Source organism: Erythranthe guttata, chromosome 9, assembly GCF_056151865.1.
Source record: "Erythranthe guttata isolate IM_541 chromosome 9, IM_541, whole genome shotgun sequence".
NCBI classification, from domain to species: Eukaryota; Viridiplantae; Streptophyta; class Magnoliopsida; order Lamiales; family Phrymaceae; genus Erythranthe; species Erythranthe guttata.
Genome location: NC_142541.1, coordinates 10,004,105 through 10,017,614, shown reverse-complemented (window position 1 = coordinate 10,017,614; position 13,510 = coordinate 10,004,105). Strand labels below are relative to the sequence as shown.

The 13,510-nt window shown below is 36.2% G+C and overlaps 1 pseudogene; it reads left to right on the top strand.

Moving 5' to 3' along the window:
- Positions 1-7,400: 7,400 nt before the first annotated feature.
- Positions 7,401-12,133, top strand: LOC148768042 (uncharacterized; annotated as a pseudogene).
- The last annotated feature ends 1,377 nt before the right edge of the window (positions 12,134-13,510 follow it).

Here is a 13,510-nt window from a genome sequence, read left to right as displayed (position 1 = left end):
GGTTTTTATCACACGCAAATTTGGGTTTGGATCTTCAAGGGTTGGGTTACTGACCTATTTTTAGAAAATTATCAACACAAAACTTATTGTTTTGGGTCAGTATTCACAATACAAGCTCTATTTTGTATTTAAAATTATGTTCTTGCATTTGGGGATTTTAGGGTTTAAGGGTCGGGTCAGAAATTTTGGGATTTTTTTTTCGGGAATCTATTTCAAAAAGGCTTTGAATAGGGGGTTTCTATATTTAGTACAATTTTGGGAATTTTTGGGTTTAGGAATTTTCAAAATTTTGGGAATTTTGGGGATTTTAGTTACAATGTTCTTATGTAATTCACTTATTTTTCATGTTTTTATGTAGGGTAAAATGTCAGGTCCGTTTTTTACCCTTAGAATTAATCATGGACGGAGGTTCCAAACTTATTTTGATTATGTTGGGGGAATGCTTTCAGTTATACCAAATATTGATCCCAATTTAATATCGTATTTTGAGCTGCTGGTTATGGTTAAAGAACTTGGATATCCCATAACTAAGTGATAGTTGTAACCCTTTAGGAGATGATGTCTAGACCTCCTGTGCATGTTATTTAACTCTCTTCAAATTTCTCAATTTTATTATACTTGAAGGCCTGCAAAATATTCATTAATTTATTTACGAAGGTTCCACCACCAAGGCATGAAGTAAGATCAAATGTTGGAGATGGAATACTAGTCAAACAACACACCAGATTGAATACAAGATTTGGGACTGTGCTGTTCTCAGGTCAACCTACTCCAAACAACATTTTCACTTTTACTACTGATAATGGGAATCATTGAAGCTTGTGTAGCATTATATTCAGATGATTTTGAAGGGGTTTTGTGATATATTTGACATTTGATAGTTTGAATTATATTTTGAAAATGTGGATGTTCGTTTTGGTACTTTTGATAGTTTTTGGATGATTTGACATTATATTTTGGTACTTTTGCTAGTTTTGACACTTTTTATGATTTTGAACTTTTGTTTGGATGATTTCAGTTTTACTATTGACGTTGGGGATCATTAAAGCTTGTGTACCTTTATTTTGAGATGATTTTGAAGGTTTTTATTGATATAATTGATGGTTTTGAATTATGTTTCTATATTTTGGATGTCTGTTTTGGTACTTTTGCTACATTTTTATACCGAGTAATTATAAATGTAAAAAGAAATTGAAATAATTTCTAGAATGTAAAAATTTGTTCATAGTTTTTGGTTAAAAAAAGGGTTGGGAACAAAAATTAGGAAGAAATTGGGAAGAAATTGAGTACAAATGAGTGAAGATTGATGTACACCTTTTATAAACAATAGATGGGTATTTTGGTTTGAAAATTTCCAATGGCTAATGGTACGGAAAGTCAACAGCTGAAAGGGACAATTTTTTAACAGAGATGGACGACATGTGCTGTTTTATCGCATTTAATAGTACAAGGGGTAAATGGTGATAGTACATTTGGTGTAAACTGTATATAACCCCTTAGCTTATTCTGCGTATTTGCTTGTGCAACAATCAATTCTGCAATTTGTAATTAATGATCAACTATTTCATGTAGAACTGCTACTTGATAGCATTAAACGGCTATTGCATAAACAACTATTACTACCGTTGAAGCAATAAAACAACTATTCTTTAGAGTTACGTAATTTTGAACTTCAATTCTTTAAACTACTATTTTTTATAATTTTACTTAACAAAAATCCACTATTCACAGTTGCGTGAGAATCTGAAATCCATTATTCACTAGAAGCGCCGTCGACACCACTCCTTTATTGCCCGCGCGTGCATTTGCTATATTTGTTGGCAATGGCGGCGACTCTAAGCCAGATATGAAACACCGTTTACCCCGAAGATCAGGTCGGCTTTAGTCGAACCCTGATCCAAAAATTATAACCTCAAATTTTGGTAGACAAATAAGATAATTGCAATTACTCAATACATACATCTTCAACAAAAATAGAGATCAATTCAACTCACGTAGAATATTAACAATAAATTAATAAAAATATCATTACACATCTGAAGAGAAAAGAAAGAGCATATCTCTTAGAAAGAAACTTTTAAAATTTACCAGATCGACCAAAAAATGAAATTCACTATATACTCATCGAAAACCACTATAAATTTATCGAAAACTTAATAATATTCACAATAAAATTAACGTAATTCACTTTAATATTAATGCAATCCACTGCAAATTTATCGAAAAACACTAAAAATATACGTAATCCACTACAAATTGATGTAATCTACTACTAATACAATTCAAAAATAACAAAAAAAAAAAAACATAATCCACTGTTTGAGCCTTTGAGCCTACAACATTATAACATCAATAAGTTAAGAGAGTATGCGGGGTTTTCTCAAATAACTGTAAAAGGCATATGCGGGGATTTTCTAAAATAATCCCTATAATTAAATTATTATAATTTATAATAAATCAGTGGATTTATTCTAAAATGGAAAAAAAAAATGGACCCCTTTTAATTGTAAATGTGATATGAGTGGAGTTTAGCAAATTTTTCCTACATTAAAATCATTTAAACACAGTTTGAAGATCTCATGATGACTAAAATTAATAAAGCTTATTAATATAAAAAGATGTTTACATAGATAAAAACAAGGAATTTAGTTTATTATTCTCACAATCTAAAGTCCATACACTTTTGTGGCGCATCAATATCAAAACTCTGCAATATTATTCATTAGGGTTGGGAATGGGTCGGGTTATGTAATTATCGGCCAATTACCTACCCGACTTGACCACCCAATTTTACTAAATATTGAAAATCATTATCGGTCCGATCATTATGGGTCGGATAATGGCTGGCAACTGGCTTTGTCGGATAAACAATGGGTCAATTGGAGATATTATCGATCATTTATTTATTCATTTTTTTTTCTATTTTTTATTTATAATAGTAAGATGTTTTTAAAAGTTTTTCCTAAAGATATTTAAAAATTTTGGGAAAACCTATATTGCAAAAATCTTAACTTTAAAATTATGATTTTTTTATGGGGAAATTGGCTAGACACCTTTTATTCTGAACTTATATAGGTAGAGATCCTAGTTGCTGGATGAATATAGACATAGGTCCTTTGACCCCAAAAAATAATATAAATAAAATATAATAATTAGTGTATATACATAAACACCCTCAATTAATAAGAAAATAAATCTCATTTATTCTCTTTCTCCAATCTCACGTTTCTCTCACCCTATATTTAATCACTCATCTCTCTTCCTCTGTATCTAATCTCACGCTCTCTCTCTCTCTCTCTCTCTCTCTCTCTCTCTCTCTCTCTCTCTCTCTCTCTCTCTCTCTCTCTCTCTCTCTCTCTCTCTCTCTCTCTCTCTCTCTCTCTCTCTCTCTCTCTCTCTCTCTCTCTCTCTCTCTCTCTCTCTCTCTCTCTCATTCTTCTCTGCTTTTGTTTTTTTATTCTTCTTCTGTTTCTTTAATTTTTCTATGAAGAAATATTATAGAGAAGGAGAAAAACAAGGATGTGAGATGATTTATTGATGAAAGAATTAAAGAGGACAACAAACATCCCCCTCCGATAGGTATGGATGGGATATGGTACACTGGGTCTAAATTATTGATTCGTTAGTAATCCATTATTTGGTTGGAGTTATGGGGGAGAAACTAATAATACCTGCAATAATAATATCATGTTTTGTTTGGGTGATAACACAGTTTTCTATGAATTTGTTAGGTAAATTACTGGTTTGCCCCTTTTCATACATTTATTAATTATAATCGATTCTCTCTCCATCCAATAATTCCCCCTCTTCTACGTTCATTTGGTTAGAATCTTCTTCGGAAGAAACCCTAAATTCTGCTGAAATTTGCTCCTTTTTTTTCTTTTTTCATTTTTTTTTTCACAGGATCACAATTATTGTAAGCTGGTGTATGTTCATATCTCGTAATGAGCTACAACAACATTAATTCTCGAAAGAATTCGCGTAACAAAGACGGTGAGGATTTCAGTTCATATGGGGTGCAACGCGATGTTTGTGATTGTGGCAATCAGCTACGCTTACAAACTTCTTGGACTTCGGCCAATCCAGGTCGTCGTTTCCTTTCTTGCGCAGAGCGGGTATGCATCCAGACCCCCATTTATATATTTCTTGTTTTTTTTTTAATTCGGCATTAGTTTGTTCATTATTTTTCGATTTGGGTATAGATTTTAAATTAACCAAGACATTAACCAGGCTATCCATTGATTTGCTGAGTTGTTGTCGCAGTGTTTCGACATTGCACTCCTTTCATTTTCCCCTGTGGTAATAGAATTTATGGATTGGATAAGTTGTACATATTTGAGCCAGTTGTTACTAGTTACAAATTGGTGTTCGAGGTGTTTTTTTTACGTTCAATTGCCCTAGTAAGGCCTCGTTTACATATGTTGAGATGCTTAAAGTACTTGTAAAATTATTTTGTCTCCGTTTTTAATTGCTCGTAGTACTATTTGGGCATTCGCAGTTGCATAGTTTTTGAAAGGTTGTTTTACATTTTTTTTGGGTTTTAAAATACATCTTTAATGTTTAGGTGAATAGTTGTCAAGTCTTTTACTGGTATGATTCGGCAATGTGTGAACGATCCAAACGTATCATTCCTGGGTTGATCAAGAAAATAAATGCACTAGAAGCCCAGATACCATTGCAAATTCCTATCATGCAAGAGAGAATAGCATATTTGGAAACTCAATTGGATCTAAGTAATGGTAAGACAAAGCGATTCCATTTTTCTATCGCACGTTTTGGATTCATTGTAGTCTCTCTTACTACTGTTGCCATTGTATTATATACACGGTTGTAATTTATGTAATTTGTAATGTACATCAGTTATTAGAACTGCTTCTATTTTAATGATGTTGGCCATTGTTCAAGTTTTGTAAATGATATTTTGTTGTTGCAACTTTTGAATCTTATATACTAGTACTTGCTTGCTACTGATGCATAAATCATTGTATGCGATACTTGAGAGGTTAATATGAATGGAGCCTTAAAATGTGGCAAAACAAGAGATGGTAAATACAAGTTTGTTACAACTAGTCATTAAGATTGATTTTCTATTCTTTGAATTTCATAGTAATATGTATGAGACAGATCCTACCCTTTTTTACTTCGGTATACATAATGCTTATCATATTTCATATTTGACTCTAATTTATACACACATAAGCATATATAGAACAATAATCAGCTTAAAAAGGAATTTGGGAATTTAATCCCTTACAAACAAATAACCATGTGCAATTTTTTAGAAAATTAGGAACTTACAACTTAACAACAACTGTAATTAGAAAAAAATTAGCACGAAGTAATAAAAAAAATAGTACATAATTCGAAATCCAAAAAAACATAGCAAATAATACGAAGTCTTAATACATAACAAAACATCCCACACTGAAACCCAACAGCACAAAAACTACACCACCAAAGTTGCATTATACTAAAGGACATTAATAGCAGAAGTGTTCAAAGACTTTCGGAGCCGTCAGATGTTTCCATATTGTGACTGAAACTAACGGCTTGTTCAGCGGCTTCTTTCCCACCGTGCTTGTTTCCTTTGTTGTTGTTTGCAGCGTTGTTACCACGTTCATTTCGAATGTGATTATAGAGGTCGTCCAGGTACATTGCATAGTGTGCATCGACAACTATGGGCGCATTTGGAGGTGGATTAGCTTGAACGGCAGCAGCGGCCTGTTCGTCATCCTCGTCATTGTGGATGACAACCTGGTAGTCCGGATCATAGCCCTCAACTCCTCAAAAGTCGACGGCGGGTGGGTGTTTCACATCAAACACGAAATGGCAGTCTTCAAACAACGGAAACCCGTTGATCCTAAATGTCCTTTCCTCCACCGTCTCCTATACATCCCAAAATTACAAAAAAACTTAAATAAATAACATGTAATTAATAGACATATAATTACTTTCATTTAAAATATCGTAATAATAACAAATAAAAATTATGAGCACAATCAGTCTTGTAATGCCGAAGGTTTATAAATATTAATACAAAATGAAATCTATCATAATAAAATGATATATGCATCCATATGACTGAGAATTAATAACTCACATTTTTATTATGGATGATAGTATGGCTGAGATTAATGTGATTATAGTGTTTCATCCCACGGTTATGAAATCATTCATGCAGAATATTATCACATAAAATAACCCCCACAAGTAATTTAATGTAATTCAAATGTCAACAAAAACAATATATATTACCTTTTGAGTGACTGGCCAAAAAATCCTGTCGACAGTCACCTTTCTCGTTTGCACATTAAACGGCACACCTGGCTTTGCAATGTACTCCTTAAATCGAAAGTATCGATTCCTAAGCCAATCCATCCTACGGTTTGTTTGAACGTCATCGAAGTTGTTCGAGAACTGAAAGAACAGGGTGATGTAGCATGCGAAGAGGCATTTTTCATACACCTCGAAATCATTCAAAGTTTCAACGTCTTGTGCATACAAAGCCGCATCATCCATCAGACATTCGTCGTACTCTAACGGCCACGATTCAGGGTTGATTTTGTGCAAGCTTCGTTGATTCCTCGTACGGGGCCTCGACATGCTATCAATAGAAAAAACATAGATCGAAACGAATAAAATTAAATTCAACGTATTATACAAATGCTTACATATTCAGATCTGGCATACTTTACAAATTACACCAACTACAACCTTTTCGTTTCTTCTGAATTCTTCGTAGGCGCTGGTTTTTATTTATTTATTTCTTTCTTTCCTTTTGATTTCTTACGAAATTATGAAGAAAATAGGGCATAAAACTTTAATTTACAACCACTACCATTGAAATAATGGCTGGAGGAATTTATTAGGGTTGTAATATAAAAGGTATCAGCGTCATTAACTCCACCAAACCAAATTAACTCACATTTAATGCCTTGAACGGCTATTGCACTCAAGCTATTAAATTTGTACTGAAAAGTCTTATTTTCTACCCATACCAATTGAAGCATTGTTCATCTTATGCCCTCACCTGTATTAATATTGATTGATTGAGGTGTGGAATTTCCATTAAATGAAGCGTCAACAACTCGATATATTTCCATTGGTTGTATGAACAAATACCAGTCAAACATTGTAGCCGATATTGCAGTTTCAAATTTTAAGAAATTTAATTAAATGAAGTTGACATTCTTTTTGAGTTGTCAGATTGAATGTACCGGTTGTCAATTTCAACATTTTTTTCAGCAATTACTTGTACATGAAGTATAACCAACACCAACTTTCATTTATTACTGATGCTTTCATCAGTTAGGGTTTCTGAAAATGTAAGTTAAATAGCAACCAATCAAGTGTGGTGAATTAAAAAAAAATACAGTAGTTGCAAAATACACCCACATTTCATGACACCAAAGAAGAAACCCATTTTTAGGCTCGAAGATTTCATGTACGAGCTGGAATGGAGTGAGAAGGTCGAGGATTATTTCATCGATCTTCTAGCTGTGGAATCATATCGGGGGTGCTTTGAACGTGAAGGGAAAAATACGCTAGCCTTGTTTAGCTGCTAAGAAGCTCTTCAAAGTAAGTTCAACAAATTCTTCTCTTACAAGCATCTAACTAAGAAAGTGATTATAATTCGAAAAATGTTTAATACCTTCCATAGGATCCTGACTCAAGACGGTGTTCGTTACAATCCAACGACTGATGAAACGTGGGATCGTATTTTGAAGGTTAACATCAACGTTATAAACATTTAATTTTAAATTTTATGAATATTTAATTTCAATATAATTTAGAGTCCGAAGTTTGTGCTTTAACCCGTTTCTAACAAATTTTGGTTTTTTTCCCAAAATATGCAGATGAGTAACTTCGCATATTTTTACCGCCATTCCGGAGAGCTTAAGTGATGGAGGTCTAACCAACAGTTGGCAAGATGATCCTATCCAAGTCCCAACCAGACCAGTAACGAGGAGCCAAGCTAATCAATTCAAGGAGAAGCTTGCTGCTCTGATACCAAATGATATGAACCACGCCAACCATGTGACGAGACCCGATAACAATACTTCGGTTATCAACTCCTGGACCGTCCAAAAGAAGGAATCAAAAGGGGGTGGAACCGCGACCCATTGTCTATAAAGAGACAAGAACCTTGGTATGTGAAGACGCCACAATCAATTGTGGAAGATTGATTGATAAGTCGGGTGAACGTACGGAATCCTCTGATATGCTCGAAGAGTTCTTAAAGAACTAGAGAGAATAATCTCACAATTTAATTAATAATCAAAAGTTGTCTTTCACAATGAATAAGAAGGCATATATATAGATGGAGCGGATTCATGAGCGGATGGATCAAATGGAAAACTCACGGCAAGAGTTTCCCTAAACCATTCCTAACGTGCAAAGGAGAGGACAAGCTCCACCTAGAGAGGCTAGGGTAGAAGAGGATGAGTATTACAGTGATGACTTCGATGACCAACATTCCGTTGTTGTAAATCGAAGGTTTGGAGCGAGGGTTCGCGATGCTCGAAACCGTGAGGATAACAATTTGGGAAACATAAAGGTGAATATACCATCGTTTCACGGTAGAAACGATCCTTTAGCTTACATTGAGTGGGAGCGAAAGATGGAGCTGTTGTTTGATTGTCACAATTACTTGGAACACAAGAAGGTGAAGTTGGCAGCTATTGAATTCTGCGATTATGCCATCATTTGGTGGGATCAATTGTTGCTGAATAGGAGGAGAAATAGGGAGAATCCAGTGGCAACTTGGGACGACATGAAAACCCTAATGAGAAAGCGGTTCGTGCCAAGCTACTACTTCCGAGAGTTGTATCAAAAGCTACAGAATTTGAAGCAAGGAAATCGGAGTGTTGAAGAATACTTTAAGGAGATGGAAATTTCAATGATCCGAGTAAATATTGAGGAGGATCGGGAGGCTACTATGGCAAGGTTCTTGGCAGGGCTGAATAGAGAGATTGCTAACGTAGTGGAGTTGCAACACTATGTTGAGATGGAGGACATGGTACACATGGCCATCAAGATTGAGAATCAGCTCAAGCGGAGGGGTAACAATCCACGATCCGCCCCTAGTTCGAGTTCATCTTGGAGGCATAATGTTGTTAGCAGAGATGCGAAGCCGGCTATGACTAAACCCAAATTCGAGCCAAAGCAAAACACTACCATCCATGCAGTCCAAGGTAAAATCGATTCTAATACAATTCGGAATCGTGATATAGAGTGTTTTAAATGCCATGGCAGGGGTCACAAAGCAAACCAATGTCCAAACAAGAGAGTTATGCTATTGCGCGATGATGGTAGGTTTGAGACCGAAGAAGAGGGGGATTCCACACCACCACAAGAGGATGATGGAGAAGAAGAATATGCAGCACATGGTGAACAATTGGTTGCAAGGAGAGCTCTAAACGTGCAAGCAAAGGGAGATGAAGAAGCACAGCGAGAAAACATCTTCTACACTAGATGTCATGTTCGAGACAAGGTGTGTAGTATGATCATTGATGAAGGGAGTTGCACCAATGTTGCTAGCACTATGATGGTGGAGAAGTTAGGGCTGCCTACAACCAAACATCCACAACCATATAAGCTGCAATGGCTTAATGATAGTGGAGAATTGAGGGTGAACAAGCAAGTGTTAGTATCATTGCGCATTGGAAAGTATGAAGATGAGGTACTGTGTGATGTTGTTCCGATGCAAGCTAGACACTTGTTACTTGGACGACCGTGGCAATCTGATCGACGGGCCAAGAATGATGGTTTCACCAACAAGTACTCATTTGCGTTCAACCAAAGAAAAATCACTCTAGTTCCTTTAACGCCACAGCAGGTCCATGAGGATCAAGTGAGGTTACAAAAAGAGAGTGATCAAAAGAAACTGAGTGAGAGTACAAAAGAAAGAGAGAGTGAGGCTGAGAAAAACAAGAGAGAAAATAAAAAAGTGAGTTCGGCCAATGAGAGAAAAGAAGAGGGAAAAACAAGTTTATATACGAGGGCGAGTGATGTGAAGAGAGCTATGCATTCGAATCAGCCGATGATTGTACTTATGTACAAGGAGGCCTTTAACAACATTAACTCTTCTTTGCACAAGGTATTCAGGTTGATGAAGAAAAGGTTTGAGCTATCCAAGAATGGCCAAGTCCGACGAGTGTAGCGAATGTTCGAAGTTTTTATGGTCTTGCTGGTTTCTATAGGGGGTTCCTAAAGGATTTTAGCACTATTGCGGCACCGATGACCGAGGTGATAAGGAAGTGTGGTGTTCAAGTGGGGGGACGAGCAAGAGAAAGCATTTCAATTAATTAAGGAGAAGTTAACCAAAGCTCCTTTACTTGCTCTACCGAATATCGCGAAAATATTCGAGATCGAGTGCGATGCTTTCGGAGTAGGCATCAGCGCTGTTTTGATGCAAGAGGGACAAGAGAGCAGCCTTAAACTACCCGACTTATGATAAGGAGCTATATGCCTTGGTTCGAGCTTTAGAGACATGGCAGCATTATCTTTGTCCTAAGGAGTTTGTGATTCACACGGATCATGAATCGTTGAAGCACTTGAATGGACAACACAAGCTGAACAAGAGGCATGCCCGATGGATGGAATTCATTGAGACATTTCCTTATGTCATCAAATACATGTAAGGAAAAGAGAACATTGTAGCTGATGCATTGTCTCGAAGGTACACCTTAATCTCTACTCTTAATGTTAAATTACTTGGTTTTGAACAAATTAAGGAGTTGTACATTCAAGATGTTGATTTTGGTACTGCTTATCAAGCATGTGAAAAGGGTGCATTTGATAAGTTCTATAGGCATGAGGGATTCTTGTTTAGGGAAGATAAACTTTGCATTCCTATGTGTTCTATACGTGAATTACTTGTGCTTGAATCGCATGGGGGAGGTCTTATGGGTCATTTTGGTTTCGAAAAGAAATTACACATGCTGAAAGAACACTTTTATTGGCCATACATGAAGAGAGATGTTGAGAGAATTTGTGGTAAGTGTGTTACATGTCGTCAAGCTAAGTCTCGAGTACAGCCCCATGGTTTATACACACCATTGCCTATTCCCAATGAACCGTGGATTGATATTTCTATGTATTTTGTGTTAGGTTTGCCTAGGTTTGAACATGGTAGGGATTCGATCTTTGTTATCGTTGATAGATTTTCTAAAATGGCACATTTTATATCATGCCACAAAACTGATGATGCGTCGCATGTTGCTGATTTGTTCTTTAAAGAAGTTGTTAGATTGCATGGCATGCCTAGAACAATTGTTTCTGATCGTGATGCTAAGTTCTTGAGTTACTTTTGGAAGACCTTGTGGTGTAAACTATGAACAAAATTATTATTTTCTACTACTTGTCACCCACAAACCGATGGTCAAACTGAAGTAGTAAATAAGACTTTGTCTGCCTTGTTGAGGGCTATTATCAAGAAAAACATTAAAACATGGGAAGAGTGTTTACCACATGTTGAGTTTGCATATAATCGAGCTGTTCATTCTGCTACTAAGTTTTCACCATTTGAAATTGTTTATGGTTTTAATCCTGTAACTCCAATGGATTTAACTCCACTATCTTTATCTGAGCTTGTTAACTTGGATGGAAAGAAAAAGGCTGAAGTTGTGAAGCAGATTCATGAAAAAACAAGGCTCAATATGGAGAGGAGAACAGAACAATATGCAAAGCAAGCCAACAAGGGACGTCGCAAGTTGGTTTTTGAACCTGGAGATTGGGTTTGGCTGCACATGAGAAAAGAACGATTTCCAGTACAAAGACGATCTAAGTTGCTGCCGAGAGGAGATGGTCCTTTTCAAGTTCTCGAGCGAGTGAATGATAATGCGTATAAGCTGGACTTGCCAGGTGACTATAATGTTAGTACCACCTTCAATGTTGCTTATTTGAGTTATTTTGATGTAGGTGATGATTTGAGGACAAATCCTTTTCAAGAGGAGGGCAATGATGGAGGTCTAACCAACAGTTGGCAAGATGATCCTATCCAAGTCCCAACCGGACCAGTAACGAGGAGCCGAGCTAAGCAATTCAAGGAGAAGCTTGCTGCATTGATCCAAAATGTCTTAACTAAGAAATCTTCATTCAATGGTGATAAATAAGGCTGGATTATGCATATTCAAGTGGCGGAGTACCGGACAAGTGTGGGAACCATCCGGGCTAAAGATCAGTCCAAGTTGAGCAAATAAGAGCAAGCATGATGAAGACCAAAGCCCACCCTACCTTAAATTCGTGGGTTCATCTCTAATCAGCTCATATTAGTGTGTTTATGGGCCTATTCTATTAAGGCCCTCTTTAATTTCGTGGCTCACTTGTTTAGAGCCTTTATTAAGTAGATTTAGGGTTTTATTTTTTTTTTCTTTAAGACTAAGTTTTGGGGGCTATATATATGCCTTCTTATTCATTGTGAAAGACAAATTTTGATTATTAATTAAATTGTGAGATTATTCTCTCTAGTTCTTTAAGAACTCTTCGAACATATCAGAGGATTCCGTACGTTCACCCGACTTATCAATCAATCTTCCACAATTGATTGTGGCGTCTTCACATACCAAGGTTCTTGTCTCTTTATAGACAACGGGTCGCGGTTCCACCCCCTTTTGATTCCCTCTTTTGGACGGTCCAGGAGTTGATAACCGAAGTATTGTTATCGGGTCTCGTCACATGGTTGGCGTGGTTCATATCATTAAGTATAATGAATTGAAGTGTATATTAGGTCCCCGACCCCGTGCAAAGCCCTAACGCGGCAGAAGAAGTAGTTGTATTGCTATCTGATGACAACTTAGCCGACACTCAAACTGGCGAATGCTCTGGATCGTGACAATGAAGTTGATCGGTTAGGAATTAACGCATGCACATGCTTTCGAGGCAGTCGCCGAGCTAGAGTTTGCTAACATGCACTCTAACGAACAACATTTTGTCATAAACATTTCGTCGAACTCTTCTGATAACGTTGACTTGGATATGCTCGGTTACCTCAACTACGTTTCCGACTCAGATGGCTCAAGAGACACTGGGTTGAGCACCGCAAACTCACGCCACGTTTACAATATTGCCGAGATTCATGGAACCTCTATACTACGGTCAAAATCAGGAAACATAAGGAAATTCAACCCGTTTGGAACTCCGAAGAGCTCAACGGCCTCTAACAAGCCGTCTCCGATAAAGTTCTTAACCCCAGCAAACAAATAAGGTGATTGAAGGTTTGGCCGGTAAAAACAATATTATTACATATATATATATATATATATATATATATATATATATATATATATATATATATATATATTTTTTTTTTTTTTTTTTGGGCACAAACAAATTCCAGTTTGTCTTGTGTATTTGTTTGTGTTTTAGTTTTATGTTTAATTGTGTTTTGTTGTATGTAACTTAGGGACTGTCTTTAAGTAATATTTTTTTCTTCTTTTTTTCGAAAGTACAAATTTAACCTTCAAATTTCGATACCAAAAATTTAAAATTTAAGGGGTATTTTAGTATT